Source organism: Solea solea, chromosome 19 (genome assembly GCF_958295425.1).
Source record: "Solea solea chromosome 19, fSolSol10.1, whole genome shotgun sequence".
In the NCBI taxonomy this organism is placed as follows: domain Eukaryota; kingdom Metazoa; phylum Chordata; class Actinopteri; order Pleuronectiformes; family Soleidae; genus Solea; species Solea solea.
Window position 1 is genome coordinate 6,095,584 of NC_081152.1, and position 15,559 is coordinate 6,111,142.

The 15,559-nt window shown below is 40.2% G+C and overlaps 1 long non-coding RNA gene across 1 annotated transcript in view; it reads right to left on the minus strand.

The window, feature by feature from the left end:
• Positions 1 to 15,559, minus strand: part of LOC131446646 (uncharacterized) — a 36,525-nt gene that overhangs the window by 1,083 nt on the left and 19,883 nt on the right. The window contains exon 2 of the long non-coding RNA XR_009233948.1: positions 13,497 to 13,545. This is a non-coding gene — a long non-coding RNA (uncharacterized LOC131446646). The remainder of the gene's footprint in view (positions 1 to 13,496; positions 13,546 to 15,559) is intronic.

Here is a 15,559-nt window from a genome sequence, read left to right on the forward strand (position 1 = left end):
TCATTAGCACGAGAGTTGTCAGTGGTTAATTGATCATCAGTTAGTCGCAGTTTGTAATTTAATCAATTATAAAGACATTCACTGATAATCGGAGACAACGGGGACGAGCTGTGCGACTGCGGTCGTTGCTAAGTAACATGTACAGTTGCACAAAAAAAAGCGAGGCGAAATTAAAAGTGAAACACCAAAGATATGTGGGTACATTTGATAAAACTGTTGGATGACTGGATGAGGAAAATGAGGAAAATGTGCTTGGGATTGTCAACATTGACTTATCCAGGGACAAGGAAGATTTGTAAGTGTGTTTACATAGAATTTTATATAAATAGTTTTTTTTGAATGACTGTAATGACACAAGCACACACCTGTGCACAATGTGCATTGTGTAATGAGCTGTACTGTACTGTAATGAAGTACAAATACTTTGTTACTGTAATTATATTTTACAGAATTCTATAAATCTGTACTTTACTTTTACTTTTTATTTGTCAACTTTTACTTTTACTCCACTACATTTCACCTCACTATCTTCATTACTTGGTTAAGCGGAGCCGGGAATCGAACCCACAACACTCCATTCGAAAGTCGACCACTGAGCTACCCTAGCTCAATTCCAGCTCCTCACTTTTTTAATATTTTTACTTCAAAAACCTAAGTACATTTATAATATCAGAGAATTACTTTTGATACTTAAGTACAGTAAATGTCATATACTATACATAGACTTTTACTCAAGTAATACTGTAAAGTGTACACTGTATAAACAAAAAAACCTTATATAACCTTATATTCTCTGCTATAAAGGGAATTACAAGTGGTACAAACCATCAACTATTAGTGACCACAGTATGCTCTTCTTTTCCATTAAGTGGTTACATTTGCATTGAAGCAGAAACTGACAATTATTTTTACTTGTCAGACAATTAATTAGTCCACTTTTTAAAAAATATTCAGTTTAATATCTTGAGTGACAGAAATTAAACAGCATTAAACCATTGTTGTGAATGATCAAAATAGTTGTTTCATGTATATGATTTTAATTTACTGATCAGTCAGCGCTAATGTTCCTGTTAGTCGTTTAAAATGTCACTTTTAAGGCAGTGGAAGGTGCTGTTGGGAAAACTTGAAGCTCATGAGATTTAACCTCGTGTTCAGGACGCGACCTTATCGGGTCACACAGGCCATTAAAGAGAGGTCAAGAAGGGAATTATTGACCCATTTTAAAGTCAAACAAAGAAGAAAAAAGAAAAAATACTGAGAGAAATTATTTAATTTGTCCTCATTTAAAAACTTTTTCATGCACCGAATACAAAATGGTGCATGTAAAAATACTTTCCTTGTGCTCATATGTGGTTGAAAAGTGAAGATAAATCACATCAGACTCGATTTATGAGCTTCTATCTTAAGATCCCAGGGTTCTAATGGGATTTATATGTTTTCTACAATTATGTTGTTTGTTCTTTGGTCTCTTGGGGTGCTGTTTTTTTTTTTGGTTTTTAATCACACACAAATAAATCTTAGTTTTATGGCTTTTCAAACTTCTCCCAGCTCTCAGTATTTTGCGGTTATTGCCTTCACGCATCCATGTGACCCAAACACTTTAAGAAAAGCGTACGCCACAATGTCCTCTATTGTTTGCAGCGTCGCTAATGCAAGTCACATTCGGGCGCTCTCGCTGTTGTCTGTGGAGATCTCATGGTTGCATACAGTATGACTTGCATCACAGTGATGATTTATACCCCGATTTTTCGCTGTAAACACAATGAGCGCGAGCCACCATACTGCGCGCACGCATGCAGCCGCCGTCGTATTTTACATCATTAAAACACCAGCTGTTGCAGCGCCGTCTGCATTTATTACACACAATAGGACTATTCACACAAGCTTGTCAGTGTGCATACAGTAATACACACTCACTGGCAAAACACACGTGTAAGCGATTAAAAGTCAAGAAGCGAATGAGTGGACGAACACGCCGTGTCTGCATTTCCGTAGATTTGCAGCAAATAAAACTGCAACTTAAAGTAATTTATGTTGTTTTGCAATTTGGTTGAATTTGTCTCACAGGATTCAAGACGTTTGCAATAATTTAAAAGTAAAAGTGAAAAACTCCAATAACCCTTAGAACATAGAGCATTTCGGCTGCTTTTTTTCATTACTATGTCAAAAAGTACAGAGGCTATAAGAATGTGCAACATAAGTGAGTGTCTTTTATCCTTTTTTTTCCAGAACAACCTAGGTGATCTGATGGAAAAAAAATTCTATATAAACACTGGAATTAGATTTGCGTCAATATTTTCAAACAACACTTTTTAAGAAGCTAATAAAATAATGTATAAAAGAACAAGTGTCCTTTTCAAACAATAAAATACAATATTTTTGAATGATTAAATCGATATTTTATTTGCTTCTTAAAGTGTTGTTAGCTTCTTAAAAAGTGTCGTTAGCTTCTTAGCGCGTTGTTAGCTTCTTAAAAAGTGTTGTTCGCTTTTTTAAGTGTTGTTAGGTTCTTAAAAAGTATTGTTAGCTTCTTAAAAAGTGTTGTTTTAACGTGTGGTTAGCTTCTTAAAAAGTGTTGTTAGCTTTTTTAAGTGTTGTTAGCTTCTTAAAAAGTATTGTTAGCTTCATGAAAAGTGTTGTTAGCTTCTTAAAGTGTTGTTTGCTTCATGAAGTGTTTGCCTTTAAAAAAAGTCTTGTTTGAAAAGCAAAAAGTACTCAAAATGTTTAAAATCTGACTTAATTTGGAAAATCGTTCACTTGACTTGTTTTTATGAACAAAAAGAAAAGAAAAAATTGGTCTATTTTGTGACTTCTGCACAATTCTGCATTACTGCGACTTTATATCATTACTAAGAGTGCAATATAAAATTAATGATAACTTTGACTCAACAACGAAAGCGAAGACAAATGCATTTTTTAAAGTCTGAATATGTGACCTATAAACTCACCCCCCCAGGATGTCCATATAAGGAGTTGTGTATTATTCCCACGGCAATTTACCATGGATGCACCTGCGGCACAGGTCTGTGCTGTGTGAGCACTAAGGGTTAAAGAGACAACTTTTGTGTCCCTAGCGGTTCCTGTTTGGACGCAATAACGCAGCACGAACAAGAAGCTGGTAAAAAAAACTGTACTTTTCATTGGAGGTAGTGTTGTGTATAACACGTGTCATAATATCCAGCATGCACTGTCTGAAAAACATGAACCTGATGAACACTTTGTTTTGTCCTTATTGTTTTGGATAGAGAGTGATCCAGTTTCGCTTCGGCTGTAAATCAGCTTGACATTTGTTGGCAAAAAACCTGTCATGATGGCCAAGAGAGTGCTTAGAGGAAGCTACAGGGGACCAATATAAATGTGAATTATGTCATTTTTTCCCTATCGTGAAAAACGTTTTAACAACAAGCTATTTCAGCTTTAACTTCCATGATACTGAAATAGCTAAAGGCAGATTAAAAGCTCTTAAAGGTGGGATGGAGCGGGTTCCTTTTGCCCCCAGAAGAAACAGTTGAGTGCATTCTCTCCCCATTTAATTAATAGTTTCAGAACGGTACCTACCTTGATAATCACTGAAATAACAATGTGAAAGAACACCAGTAAAAACATGAGGGCAGCCACTCCCCCACTCCCCCACTCCCCTCCCCGACCTGCCCGGCAGCCATGGTCAGCGTGCGGTGCTCTGTCAAAACACGTCAGCGCAGAGGTCAGGGCTAGGCGAAGAGGAACTGGCACTCCTCACCCGCTCTGGGCAGGGGAGGAAAGTGGGAGGTTTGTGACTGACAGAACCCACAGAGAGACAGTCGATCAGTCACAGAACGGCCGGCCTTGGCCACAGAGGAACAGACGGAAAGAGCAACCCGGCCGCTCTGCCGCCAGCTAAGTATTACTGGACTATGAGTGGAAAATCCAAAAAGGTTACAGGAATATTTGCTTCTTTTTTTCCCCCCTTCATCTCACACTAGTCCTAGACGAGACTAGGCCTTGGCATGAGAAATACAGAATGGAGTTAGAAGTAATAAGATCCTTCTCTTAAAGAGGAAATAATTGAATTCAAGCCAAATTACTGACACAGCAGTAGGGAAATATACATAAAGTGGCATAAAGGAAAGCATATTAAATAAAGGATTAACACATGGGAACCTAAACTAACCTGCCTATTTCTACCAGACACTGTAATAGCACTTTTCCATTATGCAGTTATAGTACAGTATCTCTCCACCGCTCTACTCTCTACTCTCTCTTCCAGTGATAACACTCTCTGACCAATCGGTGGCCAGCGGTCTGTTGATGTTTAAGCAGGTACTATCACTGATGGAAAAGCCAAAAAAAAGGCTCAGATTAGCATGTTACATCATGTTTGGTTAATCCAGTCATTCCAATTCATTCTTATATTCTTATAATTTGTTTCATAATAACCCAAAAAAATTGTCTCTTCACTCTTGATCAGTAAAACGTTTTCCACACTAAAATTAGCATGTGTACCGAAGATTTTTTAAACCCGAGTGATGAACTAATTTTCTGCCTTCACCCATGCGTGAATCGCAGCTTCACGGCCGCGCCCGAAACAAAACAAGCTGGAAGAACAATTGCATGGTTCTTAATGATAATGTTACCATAACTACTTTGCATCTTATCTAAATATAAACTACTGAGCACTGTCCCATGTTTTAGAAAAGTAAAGATTGCTACACAACATTAACACAAACGGCTATGCAGAAAGCCAAAATATGAATGCACGTTACAGAACAGAAATGGAAGAACAAATGATAGCATTCACCCAGATCCGACGTTGCTAATGATGCTGATCGGAGAACAAAGCTGATAAAAATCTGCTTTGTGACATGGGAGTGAATGCCAACGAACACATTCCTACAGGTGAAGAAATGTTTCCTTATCTAAATGTTGGCGAAACAAGTTCCTCCAAAGACACAGATTTTTCATTTGTTTAGCAGCCACAAGCCAAACATTAAGCCAACTACAAATTAATCTTTACAGTAGGGCTGCGCGATATGGCAAAAAAAAGATATCACGATAAAAACAGTCAATCAGTCAATATCATCATGTTATATGACATACAGTATATGTTATAAAAACAATTGCCAGCGTCCAGCCCCTACAGTGATATATTACATTTGATCCCCGTTTAATTTTTAATGTAAAATCTTAATTTGCAATCTCACTGTAGCTCCAAAATACATGAAATTTCAACGGTAAATTGGTTCCCAGTCAAACGTTAAGTAAAAATACCTCTGAACTGTTATTGAGAATAGTAGTGAAGTAAATGAACACGGTTACTTTCCACCACAGAAAGAAAGAAAGAAAAAAAAAAAACACCTCCAAGTGACCAGCGTGAAACAAAAGACAGACCTTGTGGAAATAAGCTGTAGGAGATGTGTTTTTTGTCCACATATAGGTTTCTAAACATGTGTGTGGCCACATGTTTGTGTGCGTGTGTGCGTGAGTGAGTGTGTGAGAGTGAGAGAGAGTGAGTGTGTGTGTGTGTGTGTGTGTGTGTCTATGCTGCCAAGTGATTTATGGGCCCTGTCTTCCTCTGCCAGCAGTCTGTCTCCTCTAGCATGGAGGATGAATGGCCCACTGTCAGCCCTGCCTCAACCTCTCCTACTGGCTCTCTCTCTCAAATTACCTTTCTTCTTCTCTGTCCCCCACTTCTCTTTATCTTATCTCCCCACATGCTCTTCCTCTCCATGCACCTTGTCATCCTCACTTCCTTTTACTCTGGCCTATTCTCTCCTCTGCTCACTTAGCTGATTTGATCCTTATTTCCCCTGTTTCGTGACCCCACCCCTCCGCTGCCCCAGCGATCTCCTCGTCTCCTCTGTGGCTCTGGGATGTGTTTTGACCAGATCACGACCTCTAATCTGATTTCAGGGACACTTCATTTGAACTGGACGTCGAACATTTTGGCAAGTCGGTGTCGTCGCTGTATCTCCTTTTTCCTGCACTCGTGATGTTGACTTTGTTTTTTACGCTTTTACAGAGCCATGAGCAAACTGGAGGAGGATTTGTTCTTCTGTGCCATGATGGACTGCAAAAATGTTCACCAGCTAAAACTATACTCTATTAAATGTACATCCCCACCAATCAATTGCATTTCGAAAAAAGAAAGAAAGTTGCGACTACATCAATATGCAGAGTCCCGGATCGATCCACCAATTAATGGCCCACTTTTACAGAACTTCGATTGATTAAAGACCACACTATAGCCAAAGTGGCATAAAAGGTCAAACTTCTGCACAAGCATCAGTCACAATCAAACAGTTTCATTCAGGGCTGTCAAAGCTAACGCGTTAATCGTTGCGATTAATGCGGCCGAGATTAACGCGATGAAATAATTAAACGTAGTTAACGCAAGTTTGTTTGTTTGGCGAGTGTCGACCTCTGACATGAGAGCCGGGAATTATCTGCACGAAACAGTCACTTGGCCTGCAGTCAGTCAGAGAGGAGAGACAGAGAGATGGTAGCTGAAGATGGAGAGAGGTGAGGGATTGCCGGGCGGTTTAAGGTTTCATTTTAAGAAACGGGTGTCACGGTAGAATTTATTGACAATGACTGGAAGTCACGATACTTTGCCTTGACTGTCAAAAAAAACAGATTAACTACTGCAACTAATTGCTGAGACCTGCGCAGAGGAATTCCTCGACATCATCAACGTGTGGAAAGTGAGTGGCAAACTAACCACTCCAGGCATCGATAGTGCCCGGAGACTTCCATTAGGACACCTACCCTGCGTGGCTGGCTGTTCTCTCGCTCTATCACGTAGTTCTGTGTTTAAAAATAAAGATGCAATTAAACAATGGTGTCTGAAATGCTCATTCATTTAGTCATTAGAAGAAAAGAAAACTTAATTCTCATTTGAAAATGTGAGATGAATTAGTTATTATATCTATTGACAGCTCTAGATTAATTACATACTGTTGAATTCATGTCAAACAATACTGACACAGCAAAGAACTTACAGTCCACCATCAAATGTAAAGTACAATAATAGCATGGCAGAGTTAATAAGAGGTCTCATGAAGTGACAGAAGATACGTGGATTCCCTGGTGTTTTTGAAATGTTTTTTATAGAATTGGCTTATTCTAATTCATATAGGCAAACGTATCCTCCCAGAAAAGGAAAACATCATGACTTGTGTATCTAAATATGTGGTGGAGTTGCACACACACACACACACAATAAAAGGCCACTGCCACTTTCAAAGTGGCCACTAAATCCTACACAGAACTAAATACAGCCATACGTGTCCCCAAGCAACAGGGCGTCAACAAAGATTCTGACGTAAAATCAATGACAGACTCCGCAGCAGTGAAGGTCACGAGACACTTCATAAGTCACCAGCCACCATAAAACAAACAAACAAACAAACGAAAAGGAAGGAAGGTGACCTCTAACAAACCAACCAAGAACCAGAGCACTGAGTGTTACAAGACAGAAGAACAGAGCGCCACGGGGCAGTGAGTCAATGAGCCAATAAATAAACATCTGATCATCTTCACGGCTCTCACTCATGTCTTCCTCACTTACCTTCCTTACTCAGATTAGCCTGATCACAGGCCAGGTAAAGGCAGTGTCTTAGGGTGCATTTACACCACCCTTTCTTAATCCAACCCTAGTTTGTTTTCATGGAACGTCCAGTTCATTTGTGGAGGTGTGAATGTGTAATCGAACCCTCTGGTCCGCCTAAAAACATAGGTCTCGGTTCGCTTCAAGGGAGTCAAATGCAGAAAGCGGACTACAACGCAGGGCATTGTGGGTAAACACAACCAAAACATACGATAGCCAGGAGAAATGGCTGAGCCCATTGTCGTAAGTTCACATAAAACAAAATAAAAAACCGAAGAGCGATAGGATTTGATGCAGCTCCATGTTTTGCTCCAATGCGGCACAAACAGAAGTTGTCCTGCATTAACCAATAAATGAGCGAGTTTTCTTGTTCATCGTTTGTCTTGTCTTGTCCTTCAGTAACCTTTGATGCAGCTCCGCCTCAGACGAGGAGGGGAACACGTTATTCGAAAGGTTCGGTTCGTTTCTCTTAAGTGCAGTGGCTGAATGTGGCAACCCCCAATTGAAAACGACCTTACATTTGACCATTTGAGTAGGGATTGCCTCCATGAATTGGTCCCCACTCAGGAGATTTAGAAGATTAACTGTAACTACTGTATGATTTACAGTAATCTAACCATAACATACTAATCCACATATTTCTGATGAGACATTTATATGTATTTTCTGAGGACGGTGGAAGTCCAACTTTACTTCAATCGCTTTAATACACTTGAGATTCTGGAGAACATTTACAGCAAAATCACTGAACTAACTGCTGGTAAATTACATTTGGATTTACTGGGGAAAGTTTTCTTTATGCTTCAAGATGCTGTTGGATGGAGGTTTGGATTTTACAGCAGGTTCATTAAATCAGCGGAGAAGATTAGGTTCCAATGTAAATGTGAAATGTTTAGGTTTTATTATGATATAGTTGAGGCTATGAACATGGTATCAGTCTGAGTGCATGAAATAATACAGATTGACACAGTGATGATGTTCCAGTTCAAAAAAAAACAAATACTGCAGATCGAGTTACAGCCAATTCAGCCGGGAGTGCAATTTTGTCGATTACTTACTTATTTGTCCAGGAGCTGGTTTTGATTACTCCTGGTTTTTCTTGGGTTTGTATTCTAAAATACAGAGACTGCCCAGGGAGAAAAGTTTGGGCTCATGTGTAATCAGCATAATCACATTTTAGGGAAAAAGACGGATAAACTAACAATGCAATGATTAAGGTCAATCAAGTAGAACCTTGGAAATGGCAAGGATGAAGAATAGCAGCTACAATAGAACGATATGATTAAAAAAGGAAGAAAATGGATGGGACAAAACAAAAGATGGGGAAAATGAGCAAAAAGGCCAACAAGTGTACTAATGTACGTACTAATGTTAGTACATAACATTAGAGCGATTGCTCTAAGACAGCAGGGGAAGCTCAGCTTCTTCTAAAATGTCGTCAAATATGCACTCTGCTGTATTTATGCGGCATAAACATCACTTCCACAGAAGCTCAGCTTCTCTCTGTGTCAATGGAGCAGTGGGCCCTGCCCTGGCACATTAGATGCGCCCAGACCTTTGAGCAAAAACAATGGGAGTCCAACTCAACCTGTGTTAGTTTGTTTTGCTTCGAACTTGCAGGTGGGGGTTGGAAGTTCAAATTTGAACCTTAAAATCGGCTTAAAGTTCAACAAATACAGATGCACATCAGACCTTTTGAAGAATTTCATGTGTGCAGAGGGTGCTGTGAGTGCAGTTTAATTTTAAATCCAAAATTAAACAACCAGAAAAATATTAAAGTGATATAAAATAGTTTGCTGTGAAAATGGAGGTGAGCAGAGAAGGAAGTGTTTAACCTCACATGACTTGAGTGATGAGTGTTTGTGGTAAGGCAAGAGAAGACCTGAAGAAATAGTGTGTCATGTACTATTCATTTAAACTTGATTTTTGGTAAAAGTGACAGCCCGATACATGCATACATCTGCTGATGTACTATGTTCATGATGACTGATGTACTATCTCCTGTGTGTATTCCTTGCAACACATATTCTCAAAGGCAATATCAGTACAGCAATAGGTAAATGAGACATTTTTATGTCTGCTTGGAAATGTCCCAGATACTATTAAATAATGAAGTTGTTCAGTCACTTTAACGTTGGACTAGAAAAGCCATTAGATCAGGTGATGACCTTCCTTCTATTTCCATGTGGAAATCTGTGAAGGTTGACGATCTATGCCAGACTTTGATTAAATGACAGTTAAAGGGACTGTGAGAGCATTATAAAACAACAATTCTCCAGCCGGAGTTACAAAAAGCACAGCTCAACACCTGACTAATACCATCACTACGATGAATGAAGGGGGTGGCCGTACTGTGCTATAGGCTGCTTCTCAACAGCAAGGTGATCATTGTTTAAACGGATAAATACCATCAAATACAAAGAGCTTCTCCAAAATCCAAAGTGCATGCAACCTGATACGAGTCAATAAATTATCTTTCATTCTGACAACGATCCAGTGCATGTACTGTACAGCCAAGACAATGCTACAGTCAAAACATGGACAAGGTAGAGGAAGAGCCTTGAAGCCTCACAGACACAATCCAAGAGAAATCAAGGCTGTAATTCCTGCCCAAGGTAGTTTTACTAAATGCTAAACCCAGGGTCTGAATACTTTTGTAAATTACATATTTTTCCAGTACGGAAATTGCATTGAATCATTTGTGAAGCCACTGTAATTTCAAAAGGCTACTTGAGTTCTTTTCACTTCAAGGTAAACAGATGGCAGTTTCAGCATGAAACATCTGATGCTGTCACTTTACTCGTGGGAGGACAGTTTTGACATGACTGCAGGCATTCTCTCCAGAGCATTTCCTCTAAATACAGAAGATCCACATCTCTGTTCAAAGTTCCATGCAGAATATCCTCGATAGGTCGCTCCAGTATCCATAAGTGTCACCTTAAAGAGCATTAGCACACTGTACATGGCGAGTACCACGAGCAGCTGGGAAACGCCAAAAGGCTGAAGAATAATGTCTCGCAGTGTCATTAATTGTGCTGTCATTACCATAATTTAACATCCTGCTCACCCCTCTCCATCTTTATCAGTGCCGTTGCTGTTCGGTCATTAATCAGACTGCAAGAAGAGGGAGGGAGGAAGGCGGGCAGGCAGACAAATGAAATTAAAAAATGACCTCTCTATCAATCCTATCTCCGACACATTAGAAAGGAAACACTTTCTCTTCTCTCCCTCCCTTTAGCGCTCTGCCATTCAGTGCTAATGGTAGATATACAGTGACATGGTAATGATCTGGCCACGGCTGCAGAGCACAGCCTGTATTGATCACGGGCTGATTTATTGCAGGTTACGGCTGATTATTGGGCCATTAATCAGTCTAGGATTACCCTATCAATAAAACTGCTTACGTTTGTTTGTAAAGTGCTTGCCGGGGCGCAGCGAGGGGCGATGTATGTCCAGGGCTCCAGTGACACACAGCTACTATTTCGACTCAAGGATTAGCTATTTAAAGAGGGAAATTCTTTACCGTGTTCTCTGAATGTTGATACTGGCAACGGAGAAGCACTGCTGTAAAAATAAAGAGGTGGGTAAGTCAAACAGTTAATCTCTCCGACATGTAATGTAAGAGCGGTAAACAAAACAAAAGTCAGGAACACAGAGAACATGAGTTTTTTCAACATTTTATAGACGGATAGAGAAATGAATCAATTGCTCTGAAAATGATAAGCATATTATTCATACTAGTTTCATATCAAACGCTTTTTTGTCTCACTTTCTGTCTTTATCTTGTGAAACAATGAACTGAAAGTCACTACAAAGCTCTCAATAAAGATATGAATCTTGTTTTTGTTGTGTTGGATGAAGGTGTCGCATCCCGTGAAATAATAATAACATAACATCATCTTTCCAAGCTAAGCATACACTGTAAATACCTGTATTTGAAAAAGAAATTATAAAATATAGCCTCGGGCCTTGAGTCAGTTTCAGGGCTTGAATTCAGCAGCAAAAACTCTTTATCGTCTTAAATGAAAACAGAATGGGTTGTTTACTCTTCCTTTCGTGTTCCATATCCTGTCACATAGAACAGAAATGGAACAAAAACAGTCATTACCTTATGAAAGGGGTTTTAAGGTCACATTCACTTCTTGTTAAGCTCATTAATAGATCTGTTCAAGGATTTAATAAGGACACATTTTCTTGCACTTTTTATGTAATTTACAGTCAAAATCATTTTTCACCAACTGATAACGACGCATAAACGACTTGAAGCCTTGGGAAATGACTTATTAGCTATTCGTTGCAAGAATTACGTGCAGCTATTTAACCTCAGATAAAGTGTTATTAGACAGAAATGGCAAGCGTGAAACTAAAAACACTGACAACACATGAGGAAAGAGCGGCGCATCAGGCAAATTCAAGAAAAAAAAAAAAGCCCAGTGCCATAAATGTAATTCACAACCTTAATCTCCTTCCTTAAATTAGCAGCCAGATAAAAAGATACTGCAGCTGTCAGCCTGCCAACAGCTTTACAGCGGGTCATAAAGCATGAGGGTGGGGGATTTTGTGGCGTTGCTTAACCCCCCAACTCACAACCACTACCTGCAACACAACTTTTATAACAACGAGCAAATTGAGAATAGTGATTTTCCAATAAAAGACCTCAAGAACAGGGGAGGCTGGATCCGCCTAGTTTAATGAGAAGGTTTGATGGCTATTCTTGTCACACAGACGGACTTTCCTGCCAAACAGCCGTCTCTCTTTTTATTTGTGAATGTGTTCAAGTAACTGATTAAACATCCCAGAACCTCTTGGGCGCGCCGCCAGCAGTCCCCTCGCTGCCTCCGAGTGCCACGGTCATAAAACCTGACTTGACAGTGGTCTCGTAAAGCAGACATAATGCTGTCATAAACATGTCACGACACCTGTCATAAACATTAATGACTGTTTATGAATGAGGATGATGAATTGGAGCGCTCCGGCGGCTTTCTGGAAGCGGCTGGAGGAACACAAAGCTGTGTTATGGTCCCAACGTTTGGCAGGAAGCTCTAAACAAGTCGGTGCTTCAGCTGCAGGATACAGCCCCGGCGAAAAAAAGTCAAAGCAAAGTCATCGAGTCCAGAGCTGGGCCGCTGTTTCCAGTCTGTGGTTAGCAACGCTAATAACGCTCAACTTCGCTGGATGTTAAAAAAAAACCTGAATGAACACGCCAGCCACTTCATCATCGCCGCTAGGTCAAACAACTTTGCATAACAAAGTGGCAGACAGCATGTGTGCAGCTGATGGAAGCATGTAACTGCACAATCACAGGCTCGGCGCCCAGCATGCCACTGAGGAACAGATAGCTCTAATCCCACTTTCCCACCAGGCGGTCCAGCATGCCTTTCTGCGGTACTTAGAGATAAACATCGGCGTGCACTCGGCATGACCCGGCACACACCTGCTGAGACAGGCTCCATCGTAACACATGCATGCAGGTGCAAAGACGGCAAAGGCTGCTTTATGTGCTTTGTCAGAGTATGAATTACGGTACGTGGCGTGACAGTTTGCATTTAAGTGATGTCAGCAGATCCAATAAGGCTATGTGGAACAGATGTATGTGAGCTTTATATACTTTGTGTGCTTGTGCTGTCATACGTCCCTGAGGGGACAGTCCAAGACAAATGTGTTGGTAATTTACAAGTGTGCTTAAATACCCATTATTCTTTCTGCGGTGAGCTCTCTCAGGATCTGCTGTGCTCATTTATCATCAGCTACACAGAGGCAGACACACACCAATGCGGGGAGAAAAATGAGGAGCGGTGCCAGAGTTGTCGCTGTTTGAATTGCGTCAGCGCGGAGGCTTTAAAGGATCATTTCAACTTGTTATGACGTTCGTCCCATTCTGTGAGCGGGGTGATGATAACATTGTACTCACCAAAGAGAGATCAGGAAACGCCGCGACTCTGCCACAGCTTGACGGTCGCCTGGAAAAAAAACAAGGAGGAAAACAATTGTATTGTTGACATGCAACTGGCTGATTGGATAATTGCATGAATAAGCCGCTGCACAGGTGTTTCTAATAAACTCCTCAGTGAGAGAATTAAGCTTAATCAGTCTGCTGTGCACTTGTTAGGCTCTGATTGGACAATCACTGTCCTGGGAAGAAGTTAAACAAACAATTAATGGAGTTACGTGAAACTGGTAGAGACGGAATATAAAATAAATATGCAGATTTGTATTTATTTTGAGCGTACGATCACCTGAATGTATGAATTGTTGTTTTCATTACCACAGAATGAGGAGCAGGTCTTGTTTAGAGAAGCCGCCATGTTGGACCAGCATGTTTTTAATGGACAAACTAAACAAGGGGTGTCAAACATGAGCCCCCCAAAAACATTACATGCAGTCCACCTCTTAATATCATTATATTATAATGAAAACATGGCCCACAACCCCCTCTTCCTAGAATATAGACAGAATATAATACTAAATATGCTTGTTAGCAATATTCTTTCTTTTAATCACAGTTGACCACATTATTATTTATTAAGTTTTCAGATTTAATTCTCTGTTTTTAGTCATTCTGCATCAGTTTTTATTGTGTATGCATCGTTCCATATCACAACAAGAACTTTTACTTTGAAATTCTGTATAATGGCATCCTGAATATCTTTATTCCAATATCGGAATATGGAATATTGTGTTATAGTTTTAAGCTCATATTGCTCACACACTTTGTTTCTCTAAACCAGTCCTCTCTTGACCAGACCAGACGCTCATTGGCCCCCAGGTCATTTGAGTTTCACACCTATGTGCTAATCATTTAAAGCTAACTAAAGGCTACCATAGGTTCTCTTGCATGCTTAGAAGGGAAGGTAATGTTCTTTTTCACCAATAGATGTTGTTAAATCCTACAAACTTCCCTTTTAAATGCTCTAAACAAATAATTCCCATCCATCCATCCATCTTCTACCACTTTATCCTCCACATGAGGGTCGTGGAGGGAGCTGTGCCAAATTAATTCTATCTAATAAATTATTTTTTTGATTGTGGTCGACACAATTTGAATGAACACGGGACTCTAATGCACAACTCAGACAATAAAAGTTCCGCACGTAAGGTTGATCCGCAAAAGGTCATTCAACACGGCAGAGGCATAAAACTGCCGCAGGCTCGAGTCAAAAAAAGACAAGACACTATAGGTACAAGAAGAAGAACTTGCGAGAAATACTGGGAGCAGGAAAACAAATCTGAATTGCTATTACTCCGATGGCAGGTCGCAGTGACTCACTGCCTGCGGCTGCCTGCTGACAGTGACAGCAGCACGGAGATTGGAATTCGTCGGCGGGCCCCTCATTACTGATAGGGATACATTATGAATGGAGATCATTACAATATTCAAATGAGACAACTGTTGTGAGGATAGCCAGAAAATACAGCGGCAAAATAAGTTTAACACGGGTACTTTTACTCATTTTATTTAAGCACAGTGTATTATGACTGGAACTTACTAACATAAAGTGTGATATTACGGGGTATCTTATCTTATCTTAAATGACAGGGTGAACAACAGGGAAGCACTCGTTCAGAGACGCACTACATTTCCCTGTCAGTTCTTTTTATTTATGGACCGGCGATCTGTGGGTGTACACCGTCTTTTGCCCCATGTCAGCTGAGATTGGCACAGTGACCCCCACCCCCCCGCACGACCCTCATGTGGATTGGTAGAAGATGGATGGATGGATGGATGGATGGATTACTGTTGGAGCAGGAGAACAGGTTCTTCACAATTTCTCAGACAGATTATCGTCAATCTTAGATTGGGGGGGGAACTAGTGAGGATGAGACCGGTTATCTGATTAGTATGAAACACAGAGGGGCAGGAAGTGAAGAAAAGCAGATTGAGAAGGGAGAAACACCCAAAATACGAGGTGTTTGGTACAATATTTTCACACTTTATTATGGTGCTGGAAAAGAAAAAAGAGTGTTGCTAGTTTA